Consider the following 15,153-nt stretch of genomic DNA (forward strand, 5'->3'; position numbering starts at 1 on the left):
TAGAGGCTGAGTAACAACAACATGGATATGTTCCTGATGTGAAATGACAAAATTCCGAAATCGGACGGACCTCACTCTCTGTTATGGTACCGTGTCTTTTAATTCCCCTATTCATGTGCGAACTCTTACGTGTGCAGTCTTCGATTTGACCGAGAATATGTCTGTTTCAGCCATTTGTGCACCTTAAAACTTAGAGGAGTAATTTTTTCTACATTTGTCATCCTAAAATAACACCGTAAAACTAAAAGTCTCGATATGCCCGCGTGCGTGCGCAGTTGGGAGACGTCAAGGCCTATTGCGCAATTCCTCACAAAATCAACTTTGGCCACAGGACGAAATAAGTAAAATCTTTTTGTATTGAAAAAGTTGTATTTTAACTCCTATGAAAGGAATTCACTTTGGAAAAATCAGTTGACGTTTTGATGCATTCCGAATAACGTGCAATCCCCATGTCGAGTCGAGCATTATAGGTTTTGGAAGTTTTGCATACGAGCAGGCTCAACAGCGGTTGTACTTGGACACGCTGGCGCACTCATAGACCTGGTGCTTATTTGAATAAAGTGGGAAGCGGGAAATTTGCTCTTCCCCAACAAGACTGGCCTGTAGCGAACAGGCTATCAGCTAACGCCATGCAGTGCGCATTGCTTTGGATTGGAACCAGCTGGTCTTTGCTGAGCAGTGATTGGTGCCGGCATTGAAGTGGGCGCTAACGTTGATGCATTATTGGCTACTTGCTTGGGAGCATGCGCACCGATGGAGTGTCAAGGTCTCTAGCATGACAGGCAAGCGGGCTTGGACGTCAACACCAACCGTGTCGACTCTATCGCCCATGTACTTCCCTAACCGATGGTGACCCCTTCCTCACCCCAGCTCCTCCCCCCCCCCGTCGTCCCTTGCACACGTGCCGACGCAGCGGTCGTCTCATATCGAATCGCTGAGATGGAGCCGCACGCGAATTAACGTTTCATTTGAGAGAAATGGGGCGCGCCGGGCTCGGCTTACAGCGAGGGAGGGGGGGGGTGCGGCGTGTCTCGACCGCTCCACGGAATGACGGATCTGGAGCAACTGCGGGGAGTCATGATTTAGGACCGTGAGTTTGATCGACTTGAGGCCTGACTCACCTTGATAATGACGAAGAACGCGGCAGACGCCATGGAGAATAAATTCCCCCCAGTAAGCTTTACGCATGGCCAACCTCGAAGCAATTCAAAAAATGAACTGCTACTTGTTTTTTACGGTACCACGTCAGAAAATAAAAAGAAATAAATCCAACGAAAGGAAACGACCTAGATCTAAAAATTAATAACCTATAAATCATTATTTCAAATCACAGGGGTCGTAAAAGTGGAGTTGGAAGCACACCAACCTGAAAATGAACGATGACAATGTCGTCATAAATACTGGGGGTGGGAACATACATAAATATATATATGTAGTGGGGTTGGAATGATTTTTTATATATATACATTTATATATATGAGATTATATATTTATCTAATCATTCCAACCCCACTTTTTGTGTTGAACAAAAAATTCAAGCGGATTGTTAAGACTCTTCGAACTCCCTAAAGACGAAAATGTACTCAATATCGTTCAAAAACGGAAAACAATAAAAAAAAAGGCCATAGATATGCCATTCCGATGTAGGATTCTGCTTGAATGTAATACATATTGCAGCTGTTCATCAATATCATGGACATCACCCCCCTCCCCGTAGTGTATGGTGTCAGCACCCACCTCCCTTTCACATTCCATGGCCGGGCAAGTCACCCCCCCATCCCCCCTTCCAATTTCCGGCAAAAATTTATGCCACCTCCTGCAGTGCAGGAATATGGCTTACCATAATTATTGGATGAGTTACCTATTGCCAAAGTCTCGGTACGTGTTGATTAAAACAATAAAGAAATGAGCCCGCGAATAAACGAAAGCAATCAACGTCAGCGGTCAAACACTCGTCTAAGAGCAGTCGAGATGGGTGGAATAAGGGTGTCGGGTAATGATCTTTACCAGAATGGATTTGAGATCCGGGTAACGAGTCAAGCAAATTCACTGTGTGGTTCTGAGTGAATGATTCACTCAACTGAGCATGCGTCGATCTTTGCTTCATGAGCCCCAACGCACCCCTGATAACAGAAAAGATTAAAATTCACAAGAAAAAACATATACATGCAGGAAATGTTTGATTGCTATCATGGTGTTTCCATGGAGGCATTCGCTTCAGCTGATGTAGACATGAAAATTTAACTGCTGAAGTGCAATTCTGCAGATGGGATCAGGTGAGTTAATATTGCGTTGACAAAAACGGCAGAATCGCACCACCGACTCCAGCGAGCTCGGGGGTAGAATGGTTAAGATGTCTGCACTAGTAAGCAGGAGGTCGTGGGTTCGAGTCCCGCCCGAGAAAGCCTGTGAATATTTTGCAAGCTCTCGGACAAGCACTGAGTATACAGCGTTTATAAATATATGTAAATCAGGTAAGGCCCAAACCTGTAATTGAAATTAACATCTCCCCAACGCGAAGTCCATCTTTAAAACAAAAACGAAGAATCGCACAATGAATCGAAACCTAATGACTGTCGCAGTAAATGTCTGATCATATGATCATTTGAGAACAGTGTTATGTTATATATGTATGACACTTTCATCGAATTATCGTAAATATATATAAGAGAAAATAATGACAAGTGAACAGCAAATTCACAGAGATTCATATCGAGATATATTCGGCTTGGGTCAGAAGATCATTCATTATGTTAGGGGCCTAATTCATTCTTAACGTGTTAAAGGCGACCGACCATCAAACTGATACTCTGATAGAAATGATCGAATTCATTACAAAATGATACACACGTTCATCGCAAGAAAATTGGGTAACCGTCCGTTGGTGTCAAAATGTGCTGAGAACCGAATAATCCTTTCGGAGGAGACAGGATCAGAAGTGACATTCAAATGAGGTGCGGATTCTGACGAGAATTTGGCGGGCGCTAAATGCGCGTCGACAGCCCAGCGGGACGGTTGCTAATCTGTCCAAACAAAAAAACGGTGTCAAAACTGGCACGTGACGAGCTGGTTTCAGTTTACCTTCTCGGCCTGAAAGTCTCGCCTGAAATCCTTGCCAAGACATGGACCACCCGCGTTTGCAGGATATGGAAGGATTTTGCACCTCTTGAGAGCCAAGAGCTCAGGCAATGGACGGTGGATATGAGGGGTCTTAACGCGATGACAGTGCTATGGCTGTCATAGGATCGACGCCTTAAAGAGAACCAGGTCTTTTGCTTAGCTCTCTCACTTTCCCTTGTAAGCTTGTGCAAAATGTATTAATATTTAATCGATTATCGAATATTCGAGTATTTACGCTTCGATTCGAATATTGTAGTTACGATGCATTTGATAAATGTGCAGAAACTCAGTTTCTTCGTAACCAAATCGCCTTCTTAAGGATTTATGATGTGATATTATTATGCGTCATTTCTTTTACCTATGCTTCTCCAGAGGCTTGGCTGGCCCAAAACTTGCTGCCTTACCGAATATTGATAGAAATTCGAACCATCAGTCATTCGGTCTGAATCACCCTTACCTGCAATCTTCATTTCGATGAATCTCATTTCGTTTGTCGTACCACCATCTGACCTATCTCAGTTTATGACATTTTGAAAAAAAATAAACGTGTTTTAAGTTGGGTCGGTGTTGAATTTTTTTCCTTTTCCCCACAATACTAACTTTTATCGACACAGATTTTGTATTTTGATAAAGTTAGATACTTAAATTAACATATGAGATATTTTGTTGGAAAAAATCTTATGTACGAGGTTAAAATGAGGCATCCAAACCATATGTCACTTTGTTCAATTTTATTGTCTTATTTTATGAGCGCAAACTGCGACCTAGACAGATGGGTCACTTCGTGGAATGAAGCATTTCGATTTCTCTGTAGCTGAGAGTGACCTGTGTCGTTTGCACATGCTCGCGCATACTAACGCATGCTCGTGCAATGGACATCATTGCTTTTAAATGACAAATGTCAGAGTTATTTCATAATCGTTTTAAAGGACAAAAGTGACTTTTAAATGACCTTAATAAAAGACTAGTAACAGCTGCAGAAAAGCACCTGGTTCAATGATGCGGAGTGCCAGCATTGCAATGCATCAAAAATCTTAGGGGAAATGCACACAAACAGTAGTGTTTTGGATTAAAAAATAAAATGTCAGACTTACTTTTACGCCTAGCTTAGGATTTCGTGTCATCGTACACACGAATGCCCATCATGATTTTATTCGAATTTCAGCATAAAAAAAGGATTCACCATAATAAAAAAAGGAATATACTTAGGTTCAGTCATTCAGTCGTACAGAAACAGAAACTCAGTTGAAATTAAGGTTCAAGGTTCAGCCACCGAATGACACGAAACAGCACTAAAGACTGGTTCCGAATAACTGAACTCCAAATGACATCGATCAGTAAAGTGGTCCTGATACCAGACTGTGTAAGTCACTTCCTGGAAATAAAACAGCGTTGTCTCAATGCTTCAGTCCCTGAAATAATAATTTTAAATTTCGTAGAGGTAGGTCAACATTTTTTGTTACCCAAACTAACTTAATTATCTTTGCCAAGCACCTACAAATTTAGAACTTTTAGAAAATAAAGATTTCATCATGCATGACAACAATATGCTAAAAACCCAAATTCGTCAAAAACTGCGATAGGTCAGATCGTCGTACGATTGACGATTTGGAGTACATCAATGATAAATCTCACTATACTGACCAAGTATTAAGTTGAAAATTTGCCCCCTTTCTCCCTTAGAAATCCACTACGGTTTAACTTTAAGCATTCGTCAATGTGCTGACAGCACGTGCAGGGCGTATTCGACGATGCACGCCGTTCCAAAATGCCCTGAGCAACTGGTTCTTCTATCACGTTCCATTTTGGCGCTTGTGATTGTCTGAAAAATACGACACTTTCAATCACCACGTGTCCCAGACTGTGGCTGTAGATAATATGTAGGGCTATCAGGAGGACCAGACTAGCTTTAGGTGAGAGGCGATGCGTAAAAATCAATTACTTTAGGCAAGTTCGTTTGTTGAAGAGAAACACACATTTAAATTGACAAGAACATTTTTTTTTTAATAGTGAAAGAAAGCATTGCTAAGAATGTAATTCCAAGAGGGATCTCCTTGTACGGTTGCTCAATACACCTTGTGACCGTTTCGAGCCTGTTGTCCGGATAGACCCACAATGTTCATGCGTGCCTAATGTCGCCTCGGACGCCGACAGACTGGAAACACGTCTATATGAGAACGCTGCCCTCACGGCACGGAATACCTGGGTGCGCGATATGGTGATTTTGATCGCTCCCGGGGCGTCGGGGGCTCAAAAGACGAAGTTTCCGATGGATGTGCAATTACTGGAAACCGATGTTTCGTCTCCCCGGAGGGTAACCTGGTCACGTTCAGCGACCAGGAGTCGTCACACGATGTGAACTCGGGAGACTTTTCACCATCTGCAATAGGGATAGGGGTTCCAACCCGGCTAAAGGGGGCTATGAACGCTACATCCCTTGACGCGGATCAGTGCATGCCCATCAGGCATCGTTCGCTTGGACGCTCCGAGGCATGAGAGCCTGCAGATTGCCCGTGACAGGTGTCGAATATATCCACTCATTTTGCTTCCCGAACGTGTCCACTTTTGATAACCCTTTGTCGCATTCACATCTATCAGAATAATAAAAGGCTATAGAAAGGAGAAAAGATGGAGACCTGTCGTTGCAATTTGCATATCCCGTTCGTGACTATACATGAGAAAAGATCTGCCCATATAAGAGAATCCGAAAAGAAATATTCTGATTGAAGTCTTGAAAAAAACGTTCAAACTGACAAGGCAGTGTTTCTGTGACTCGATTTCGTTTGTGAAAATCGATATCCCACGTAAATCGATACGTTTCCGATACATACTACACGTACTGTTTACAATACATTGAAAAACCGAGATGGAATACAAACAATGGACAGTTGGTACAACATCACTCTGTTGATGATTGATTCCCGCTCAAATTCAGCCTTTTGGCGAGTTAAATCTGAATACAATTTCGTACGCTAGTTCTTTAGTTTCACGTGAAAACAACCAGTTTAACTCTCCGTACTCAAGACACTGTTGCTCTACATCTCGTGATTCGGGGCAAGGTTTTGCTTAGTTAAAGAAACCTTGCACCAATTCACTGTTTTTAATAGATATTAAGATTGGCACAAAGTCACGACGTACAGCAACCGTGTCTTTAGTCGGGGAAATTCAAAGTGTTAAGTGGTAATCAGATAACTCAGTGTACAAGATTTCATTCAAATTTAACTCGCAAAGGGCTTATATTTGACCAGTTTGAGTGTAACTTGCAAGCAACTTTAAGTTCGCTTTTACAGTAATAATCACTGTTGATTTGAGGCTTGTGAAATTCTTATCTTGGTGATTATAAAAGTCAAAAGGCAACCTATCTAAATCTGGTAACCACTGTTGGATTAGACACCTTGTTAATCCTGACAGCATGCCCATTTCTGTGTTTTATCACTGGTCTTCCAATACAATTACCGGTATTCCTCTACAATACAGAGGAAGAGAACATCAGGTAAAAAGGCTTCACTGAATTAATCCAAGGATTCTGTTTCCTTTTGTAATAAAATTTGCCTATTTACCAAACGCAGAGGTTTAACACAGCCTCCGTTTTTAAGGCAAGTAGGTGACAATTGTTAAAGGCGTCATTCTTGACTACAGTCAACGATCGCCGAGTGCAGCTCCTCGAGTGAATTGGCCATCAGAGGGAATGAATTCACCTTCTTCATGAATGTGTCACACCCATCAAGTCCAATTTCGTGCCAGGAATACCTCGATCGGATGAGACAGCTTCACTTTCCCCCTTTCTTTTTCTATCTCCTAGCGGCAGGTGTTTTTGTTGTTACCGCGACGCAGGGCGTCCGAGCACGACGAGTCCCTCGCTCCTATGTCATGATGGATGGATTGCCGCCAATTACGAGCCGTCCATGGAGTGTGATACGAGCAAGGCTCGGTGCTCTGCAGCAAGCCCAATTTATCCAGTGGTGAATTCAGAATCATGGAGCTTAGTGCGCATACGTATGGTCATCACTCATCTTGCAAATACCGCTACAAGTGAACCGTGCTCATTTGACAAATCCAGATTCGACTGGAAACTAAGTTTCGCCTCACATTTGTTTTCTTGGAAGAAGAAGCCGGGGTTTTGATGCAACACTTCGATCGACACATCCGGGACTACACTATTAGATAAATTCCTGTACATCATTTCAGCTTTAGATTTTCCACGCCACATAGAAATGTAATCTTACAAAGCCCCTTATTTCGCCCAATCGGATGGCACAGACAGTAATTCCTAAGACTTTCCGCGTAAAAATAGCTCCCATGGTTTGCAGCCCTCCTTTTTCACCCTCGGGGTACACCAAAAGATGGCGTCGCTGATATAGAGGAAATCCGATTTTCTTTCACGTCTGGGCTCAAATTTCCCAGACCGGTATCAGTCAGCGAGGATCTGAAGCCCCCCAAAAAAACTCCCATAGCTGCCGGAAAATCCCGCCCAAAATGGCTCGAAGCACCGTTGCGGAAAACAACGGATCTGTGGTGGATTTGAAGAGGACTCTGCCAGGAATGCACTAAGATTGTCGAGTTCGATAAAAAGGCAACAACAAGTGGATTCGGAGCTGGATTTGTTTCTTTCCATCCGGTAAATAATCATCACTTACTGAATTGGAATGGGATGGCTTAGGAGCTGCTGCTGCTCCTTTGACATGTTCATTCAGTGTTCAGAGCTTTGCTATGACTATTGATGCAAGCCCTTTCTACTTATGAAGATATTATGCCCATGCTACGGGTAACAAAGAGCATATATAGGCAACCGACAGCGACAGACGGAAACGGCCAAGTGTGAAGAGATGGCAATTTATTCCATTGAGACCAAAGAGTGCTAGCTTGCTGCCTAGACCTTGTTTGGGTCAGAATGTAATGATGACCTAGACGCCGTAAAGAGGCCGGTCCGGGGATCATGGCTGTGCAAATCTCTGATCCACGACCATATTCATAATGTATGCAGGGACGCATTAGGCTCGACACAAGCCCAGTTTTGCCAGGAGCGGTTAGCTAACCTAGTCGCAGCAGTGAGCGCCAAACCAAAAGAATAGATGGATCCCAATACGACACTTTTAGCGTCGATCTGCGCACTTCCGCGTTTGAAAACGAGGCTGTATGTGTCAGCTTCAATTCTTAATACGATCAGACGATTAAAAGTAAGGAGTCAAGACACAAAATACATAAAGATATGTTAAATTCAGACTTTTCAGGCTGCACATTTTTGTGGAAAAGTCTTTCAGGATGACTCGACATATAAAATCAAAAGAAAAAATAACGACAATTGACCGCGAATTAACGTACCTGCGATGGTCGTGTATCTTGTGCAGTGGGCGTGGTTTAAACTGAAGTGGTGTCACACTTACGAACCGGATACTCCATGTACCGTGTGGACTCCGCGGGTGCGTGCGACGAAGTTCGACACAAAAAACCTCGGTTTCGATGCAGATATGCGTAAACGGCGCTAATGTGAAATCTCTCTATATTACTTCTAAAGTGTTAACAAGATTTCCTGGAAATAGATTTCCGTCAATATAATACTTTCCGTGTACACTCCTTGAGTGCGTTTCGTGTCCACTGCGTTTCCGTGCCCTCTCACGCAGGATCGTACTGACTCGAGGTTCAGTCCCCGAACCAAACTCCCAAATAAAACTTTTTAGACAAGAAAAGGCAGCAAACCATGCGTGGTCTTGGAGTTGAAAAGCCCCCCCCACTTACAGGAAGCTGGTCCTCACCCCTGGGAATTGTTACAGTTTACGCGGGCTTGCGGTCGCATATTTATTCAACCAAACCAAAGCAGTATACCATTACAGAATACAGCAAGAAGCACAGATAGAATTAAACAAAGCTTCTTCGCACCGGCCACCAGATCGAAAAGTTCGACATGGAATTACGTGTGTGGTCGATAAACAGTTTCTTTCCGATTTTAATGGCCCTACAGTGTAGATGACTCAAAAATAGAGAGTCTCTTATTTCCAGTAAATTTTACATTCGAGCTATTACCGCGGCACTTACCGTTGACCTCTCTGGGCGAGCTCAGGTGACCCGTTACGATGGTGAAATTACCAATATCGATCCCGTCTGGACAAAGCCAGTTTCAAAATTACTGTAATTGCTAAGGCTAAATGTGAGCTCATCCGGATTTTAAGTATTATCTTTGTTGTCCCACGCGTCCACAAACGAGAACGAAGCGCCTCGCACCCGAGGTTTTGATTCAGTTTGTCCCCTGTCCTCGACTTCAGCCTTGAATGAAACAACTTGAGCCTGTGGGATAACATGACGCGTCCCACGGGAGAGAACAGCCGAGAGCACACGCTGAGTGGGAACCCGAGCGGCAGTTCACTGACTCCCTGCATTGTTAGTCAGGATCGGGTTTCACTAGGAATCGATTAGTGTGCTTTTCGTAAATGAGTCTGTGCAGTTTAATGAAATTGAGACAGATAGCTAATAGAACATTCGACAGCGACGAGAGCCGGAGAATCGTCTGCACGTAGGCAGTTCATATCACCGAATAGACGCGGGAGGGCGTCCTGTTAATTTTTTTTTTTTTCATTTCTTGAATGTGTGAGGCTCTGGCTTTGTTAAGTCACCTCTTCATTCAAACCTACGCTTGAAGCGAAAGTGAACACGAACGTGTGACTTGAGATTAAATACTGAGAAGTTGAACGCACCCAATGTCAACTGCAAATAATTCGTGACTTATCCGCTCGCTTTTCCCTAACGTTCGCCTGAAGTATGAACCGGCCTTTGCGGCTCATTAAACTCCAAAAGTCGTCACTCCGTTGTCGTAAACCACTTTTTGACATGAATAGACGCTAGGGTCGAGTTCAGGCGGCCTGTTCTTGACACGAGTTTCGTGTTCTCGCACTCGCACGGCGGGAACATGGCCCAAGCACACTGTTCTCGGAACAGGTTCACACACCACTTCCTCGTCAGGGTTTTACACGACCACACGGGAAAACTCGTGAGATTTGATTTTTGAAAAGATGAAAAACTATCGAGATGGCTTACAAAGCTGGAAACAATGGACAATTCTCCAAAATTAACAGCAATTTTCCATGACAGAAATGTTTTTTAATGGAAAAGAAGTTAGCCCAATTATCCAAACAATAACTCTCGAAGAATGCACAAGGACGCCGCCATGTTGCATGTTGCTAGCATGACACAAATAACTAGTACCGATAACCGGTTGTACCCACGAACAACAAATCGAGCTCTTCGTGAACATACGAAAACAAGCCACCCGAACTCAGCCTAGGTGTGTGGGCCTCGAGCTGGACCAAGAGAGGGCGCAATTTTCTTAGCGACGGAGGCTAACGACTATTTCATGAACGACTATGAAATGCACATGTTACGGTCGCATCGCTACCAACAAATTAAACACTTCCGGCCAACGCGGCTTTTTCCAACCGATGAGGGGGTGATTCTGCTCCAGGCACATACCTTGCCATTCTTGTGGAAGGTAACGCTTCTATCACTGCATCCATACAACTAATGAAGCGGGAAACTGGTACCGGGAAAATCACCAAGTTTTACTAAATTTTTATGCAAACTACAGAAAATTTAGTTTGCGGAAGAAGTAAACAAATTCGGATGTACAATTTTTTCACACAGATAACCATAAATATTCAGTGCAAAATCCTACAGTCAAAACAATGTGTAATGTCTAACAGTCACACGAGCTTGTCTCTAGAGGACGCTCGTCTATTATACTTTGCGATGAGAAATTATTACATACTGCAAAAATAAACAAAATCTTCTGCTTGACAAGCATTCTTACCTTCTGACCCACTGTCCAGTCATCCACCAGCACTGCTTATTCTGAACGAGTCTCTTTATTCCTTGACAAAGAGATATGAGGGATTCACGTCTAATTATCAGACCCAAGTCATACATTCTCTCACGCAATCGACACAATCCGTTAATTATGATGTGTGTTTTATTTTTACACTGCAGCCGTCCATGGTATCATCCGAGTGACGTTGGTCACTCATCTGGAGACGGAAACACATTCTGCCTGTGCCCAAACGAATCACTTAAACTACCTCTGAACTCCATGTCACACATTGACGCCACCCCAAGGAACTAATCCGGGCCGATAAGTGTGGTTGGCGAGTTATACCATAGAGGAAGGACACACCGTCCTCTATGGTTATACCAAGCACGCCCAGCGCTGAACAGATCGATTACGTAACACCCTCGACATTAATAGGCGCGCTTGAATAGTTGCTTCAGCTATGCTATTTGGTGTATAGCAAGGAATGCATTTAGTTTGCATGTATTACATTTCTTTCTTTAAAACTACGTGACTCCAAGTATTGGGCTGGTGGGTACAGGTATCGTTCGTGGCAAGCGAAAGTAAAAGTAACCCACAATGCTTTGCTATACAGCTCTGACCAGAGCTGTTTGTAGAGGAAGTAGCGCCAGCTTGAGATTTTGGACACAAAATGGCAGTTCATTATGTGCAAAGTAGAGCATGCAGATATAGCATACCAACTGTCTTTGTGCACTGGCGCACGCACCTGCCAGTTTGTTTCTAACAATGGTGACACACATGTTGCAACTCTCCCTTAACCTGACTCTGGCTGTAACTATGTAGTGAAAGAAAGCATTTCTTCGGGCAAGTTCGATCAAGAACCATAGTTAATCGTAGTTCGATTAACTCTGATCAAACCGCACGCTGGTCCACGATATTTCGACAAGTCTAGTCAACTATTCGCAACCAGCCTATTGAAGTTGGTTGCATCGTTGGTTGCCATAAACTGGGTTTTGATAGCACTGTGGAGAGAAGACCAGTTCTAACAATAATACTGAAATAAAAAACAGTACGTCACTAGTAAACGACCATTCTACTTTTATTTATTCTATTTTGCCATTCACGTAGCAACCTTTCTTCCCCCTTTGGCCTAACGACCTGACAACGATTGACTGGGGTCATTCACACTTCAATTTAACTGCACATGCGCTAGGTACGTCACGAATCAACCACTAGTTAACTAGTGGTCCTTCATTGAACTTGCCTTATCTGCACGTTGTGACGTACGTACTTGCTTAACTTTTCACGAAGAAAATTAAAAATTGCCATTCCCGGCACATGGTGAGGACGATATGAACGCTTGGATATATATGAGGCAGAGCTTCTGGATCCTCATTGATAAAGTATGGTGTCTGTGTATGAGCGTGTTCATATGTAAATGAAAGACCCCATGTAAGAGGTCGAGGGTCAGAAGCAGTGATGTAGTCGAGTACTCTTTGAGAACCAAGTTCTCTACCAAATATTTAACTAGTTAGGAGGGAACAAAGCTGAAGTACATCGGCATTTGATGGTACATGCATAAAGGTAAGATTACAAAGCAACATAATAACTTCAGACCATCACTGTTTGATTAAAATTAACTTTTTAGGACCAAAGTACGCGGAAAGTACTCGGCCGAGTACCTCCGAGTTCTTTTCTCCTTAAAACTTAAATTTTACACAACCAGGAGAGTCTGAAGTCTAACATTTATTTTGTAATCTTACCTCTGCACATTTACCATCAAATGCCTGTGCACTTTATTCCCTCCTACCCAGTTCAGTATTTTGCAGAAAACGTTGGTACTCAGAAAGTACTCGACTACAACACTGGTCAGAAGGACGGGTAGTCGCTGAAGTCCTTAGGACGTGACGTGCGTGCTCAAACAACACGAGCACTTGTGCGCGTTCTCAAAAAGATCGTTGTGTGGCACATGTCGCAAGAAATTCCTCTTCAAATTATGCAGCTCATGCGAGCACAAATCCCAACATCTCAGGATCTTGATATGCCGAGCGAGGAATGCACACGTATATGATCATAAGTACTAAATTATAACGACCTTTTGAAATCGTCACGAGTGGCCTGAGTTGAGGTGACCCCAAGAGAATACCGTTTTCTGCTGACTATAACCGCGGGAGATTCTCCTGCAGATCATGTTGATCCTTTGCATAAGGTTCTTTGGGCAATTCCCAATTCCGTCAATCGTTAATAAAGCCACCAGGCTTATGTGAAGTTTATGCCACAACAAACGAGTGGGATAATTGAGCTTGGAAGTCCATTTCGAACAAATCCCACGCATATACATTTGTTTTTTTCCAAAATTCAAACGGCCGAGGCAGCTTTTGTTAGGGCGGGGGCTGTTTAAGCCATTGCCAACGGCCAACTCAGGAAAGACTGAACTTGCAAACTATAAAAGGTTTTAACGCCTTTGCCCCAAATTCTGTATAGTACTGCTTATCAGTTAAATTAAGCATAATCTACCCAAGATTATTACGAAACAAATTATTGACTGCTTTATCTCGCGGTCCAGTGAAGTTTGGTTCCCGTGATCTCTATACTATTTTACTGTCTCTTGGCGTTGCCTCGGGAAAATAGAATGCCCGTGGATCACCTCGGGGGGCAAGTTTTACTACACCACTGTAAGCAGTCAATATTTGTATATTAGAACACTTGAAGCAGTCAATATTAGAACACTTGAAGCAGTCAACATTAGAACACTTGAAGTAGTCAATATTTCTCTAATACCACAGGGGCATAACGAAACTTTGACGCGTGCCTTGGAGTATCACTCACATGCCAATCAAGTGACCAACGCCTGGTAGATTTGCAAGCGTTTTACCCTCTGAACGTGGCATTCTCTAAAAGCAAAAGAATGAAAACCTATTCTCAAAAAGAGTGACTCCATCATAAATCCACTTAAAAAGGTTGAAACTCACCCTAAAAGAGGAGCTATAATAAAGGACAACTCTTTCACGAGTTATCCTTTGTAATGATTTCTCCTTGGCAGAGTAGAAATTTCACTCTTTTGGAGTGGTTTTCACTCTTTTTAGAATAGATTTTACTCTTTTTCGAGTGCTTCTCGCTCTGTTGGAGTGGTTTTTATCAGGGAATCATTCTTTTCGAAAGTGAGTTTTGTCAATCTTGTGTGTTTGTGCGAACGTGTCTTAACCCATGGACTTGGCGAGGACCCCAACAACGTTAACTCATTTTCACTGCTCCGGTATCGTGCCAACTGCCGTACGAAGGCTGCGGCCTCGTCGCCGGTCCAATTAACGAATGATCAAACTTGGCGGCAAAAACGTTGAGACGGGCTTTGATCCAAGGTAAGCCAGTTCAACTAAATTATTACCTAATACACCATAATTCATTTTGTGCTATAAAACAGTGGAGACTCAGGAAGTAGTGGATAAGAAAGCACTCTGTTAATTTCAATGTTTCATAACTTCTAATCAGGCCAATTACTACTCAACATCATTTTATCAGAGTCGATCTGTTAAAGGATTGAAACCGTGCATCCGGTAGGCTTGTTCATGTGAGGCATTCATTCATACTGAAATTCTTCCTCTTCCAAAGCCTCTCCATTTTAATGACGAAGTTCTTTAAAATAGCAGGATTCAGGAAAAACAACGCTCCCAGAAAAAGGCCCTCGAATGTAGCTGGAGACGTTCAATTCGTCACTGCAGAACCCTGGAGGGGAAATTGGGTTCTTTCAGTCAATTTTGGCAGATTTTTCGGAAACCACTGTGTAGCTTCACTAGAGCCTTTCTACGTCCTGCCGTTTTCCATGCTTCCGTTTTTTGGTCCACCGTGCATTACTCAATCTGTTTTGAGATTTGATTTATTTTTTATTGCCAGAACTTCTCGTAACGGATAACAGGGACACGGAAAGACCTTGATGGTGCCGTGAAAAATTCCAGCTTACGCGAAATTCACAGCAGTATAAAGTATTTTTAAAACATTTGCAATATTCAGAAATTTGCCAACTGAGTGGCACAAATATTTTTCCGAAGGATTGTCGGGGAAAGTAATTTATTCTTATTTCTGTAACAGAAAGACGATAAAAATGATGATGAAAGGAACTAAAGATAACTTCAATTAATCTCAAAACTACCCCAGGTCTTATTGAAAGATAGTCAAAGATTACTTTAAAAAGTGGCAAGGCATTGTGCCGTAAGGGGTTTTGAAGAGGCCAATTAATCAAATTCACTCCGCACGTTATAAAA

General features: G+C 42.8%; 1 protein-coding gene and 1 long non-coding RNA gene across 6 annotated transcripts in view; one reads left to right on the plus strand and one right to left on the minus strand.

The window, feature by feature from the left end:
- LOC147797114 (uncharacterized) overlaps positions 1 to 11,225 on the minus strand; it is a 69,005-nt gene extending 57,780 nt beyond the window's left edge. The window contains exon 1 of the long non-coding RNA XR_015427311.1: positions 9,154 to 11,225. This is a non-coding gene — a long non-coding RNA (uncharacterized LOC147797114). The remainder of the gene's footprint in view (positions 1 to 9,153) is intronic.
- The window catches only part of LOC110977743 (QRFP-like peptide receptor), a 47,746-nt gene that overhangs the window by 23,165 nt on the left and 9,428 nt on the right, over positions 1 to 15,153 (plus strand). The window lies entirely within an intron of this gene.

This window comes from Acanthaster planci, linkage group LG12 (assembly GCF_054643075.1).
Source record: "Acanthaster planci isolate LZ-2023a linkage group LG12, COTS_SCS, whole genome shotgun sequence".
Classification (NCBI taxonomy): Eukaryota; Metazoa; Echinodermata; class Asteroidea; order Valvatida; family Acanthasteridae; genus Acanthaster; species Acanthaster planci.